General features: G+C 47.1%; 1 pseudogene; it reads right to left on the bottom strand.

Moving 5' to 3' along the window:
* LOC126443842 (large subunit ribosomal RNA) overlaps nucleotides 1-2,500 on the bottom strand; it is a 10,443-nt pseudogene that overhangs the window by 2,976 nt on the left and 4,967 nt on the right.

The raw sequence follows: 2,500 nt of genomic DNA, 5'->3' as shown, positions 1-2,500 counted from the left end.
CGTCCCTCTGCAAGGTGTTAAGCAGAGACTCCATATTTATGTCCCAAAAAACAGGACCGAGAACCGATCCCTGGGGACAGCCCCGGGTGATCCTTTTGGACACCACAGTCCCAGGAGCCGTGATCCTGGCCAGTCTGTTATCACAGTAGGCCTCCAAACAACCATATAGTAGCCAAGGACAGCCCATCTCTCGCAAAGAAGAGAAGAGAGCCGGCCACCACAGGTTGTCGAAGGCCCCCGAAATATCCACCATTATCCCCAGAACATACTTTGCACTGGCTGTGTGGACAGTCCGGGCTACCTCGTTGATCGCATCCTGAGTGGAGCGACCCTTCCGGAACCCGAACTGCCGATCGCTCATGCCATGCAGAGCTCGATGACTTAACAATCTGTCAGTAAGTAACTTCTCAAAGGCTTTGCCCAGTACATCCAAGAGACATATCGGTCTGTACGACTTTGGCAGCTGAGGATCTTTATCAGGACCTTTTTTAATGATAATCACTTCTGCGATCTTCCACTTCCTCGGGTACACCCGTAGTTGCAAGCAGGTGTTGTAAATCTTGGCCAACTCTGGACCAAGCTGCGGTGCCAGATGCTGCAGGATCTCAGAAGGAATGCCATCAGGACCTGGAGCCTTCTTCTTGGCGAAGGAACGAAGTACAGCCACCACTTCTTCGACAGAAAAAGGATAGACAAGTACATCATTATTGTATGGCTCCATCATCATCCGACGTATGCCACGTTGCTCGTTTGTATCTTCGTCTTCCCTATCGTCCGGGAGTAAAGTGTCCAGCAAGACTCTTGCGGTTTCCTCCCAGGACGTAGTATATCCTCCATCCAGGCGTAGCGTGGATAACATGGTCGGCGATCTAATTTTCTCTCTGACCAGTTTATATGGGACCCCCCAAGGGTCCATTCCCAGCTGATCTTTGACAAAAGTTTCCCATGACTGCCTTCGAGTTCTCTGTAACAATGTCTTGTATCTTTCTTTAAGGCGACGATAAATCTGTAGATGAAAATCCCTCTCCTCTTGGGCAAAGCTTCTTTGATAATTACTCCGCGCCCTCCTGACAGACCGCTTAAGTGCGGTCAGTTCTGGGGACCACGGAGTAGACTGCCTGCGGACAAACCTCGCCACCCGAGGAACCGCCGCAGCAATAGCGGCGTCAATAGCCATAACAATTGCTTCCACTGCTTCTTCTACATCCTCAGAGTCAAGGTTAGGTCCCAGCACTGGGGGACAGAATTCGCGTGCTAGTCGCTCCCAGTCCGTCCTTAAATAGTTATAACGTACTTCCCAAGCGCCAGTCTCCTCCTGGACCACGGTATCATACTCAAATTTTATACAATTATGGTCACTGATAGTTAAGTTGGAAACAACACACCAGTTACTTATATGAGGCGCTGCACGCAGCGTTGCTAAAGTAACATCAATATTAGAAATTGCACCAGCCCTACCAGAAAAGGTAGGTGGGTTGCCTGGCTGATTCAACACTACTAAATGAGCTTCCATTATCACATTCTCAAGTTCAATGCCTCGATCATCCAATTCCTCACTGTGCCACATAGGAGACTTGGCGTTCGCATCCATACAAACAATTACAGGGTGACCCTCTAAAGCTCGTAGGATCCATATCAACTGCTCCATAAACGGTGTAATATGCTGTCTAAACTGGCAGTATATGTTAACAATATATACATTATGTGACAGCAAGTTCAATTGGGCAACCATTACATGTTCGTTGCAGAACTGATTTAAAATTGTTGTCTTAATCATCTTGTTTAACACCACGATTGCGCTCATGGGATTCTCCCCAGAGAACGCCACTTGCGCAACCGCAGGAAATCCTGGGACCCGACCAGCACAGGAACCCGGTTCTTGTATAATTATTACATCGAGGTTCTCTTCCTCTGAAATCTTTCTAAGTTCTTGCGTAACCGTATGGCTACGCATGGCATTTACCTGCAACATTTTAAACCTCCCCATTATCCAGGGGGATAAAAAACGTGCAGCCGACTAGCAGGCCAAGGTTTAGACAAGTCACAAACATTACGGCCATACATTTTGACCATCTCTTTAAATACTTTTTCTAGGTCAAATTTACGATCTCTTCGTGCGTATACTTGTTCCACCAATAACTTCAATTTTTCCGTTTCAGAGGGGATATTAGCCGCCTCCAACTGAATACAATCTACATCCTCCAGTGCTGGGAATGTTATGTCTTTTCCATATTCATGTGCCCTCCGAACAAGTTGCCTCAGTGCAACCGTTAACAGGCCCGGCTCTTCCAATTTCGAGAGCCGCAGCATATCCTCAAAGTCTGTATATACACGACCGGGCCCAACAGCCTTGTACAGATTACCAGCACTACTACTACCACTACCACAACCACCACTACCACTATTTACACTTTTTACATTGATCTCTACATTGTTTACATTAGTAACGTCTACATTATTCAAGTTCCGACCACCATCTGTTAATACACAGGAAGTGTCC

Source organism: Schistocerca serialis, unplaced genomic scaffold (assembly GCF_023864345.2).
Source record: "Schistocerca serialis cubense isolate TAMUIC-IGC-003099 unplaced genomic scaffold, iqSchSeri2.2 HiC_scaffold_196, whole genome shotgun sequence".
Taxonomy (NCBI): Eukaryota; Metazoa; Arthropoda; class Insecta; order Orthoptera; family Acrididae; genus Schistocerca; species Schistocerca serialis.
Note: the sequence above shows the minus strand (reverse complement) of the source record. Positions and strands in the feature narration are given on the sequence as shown.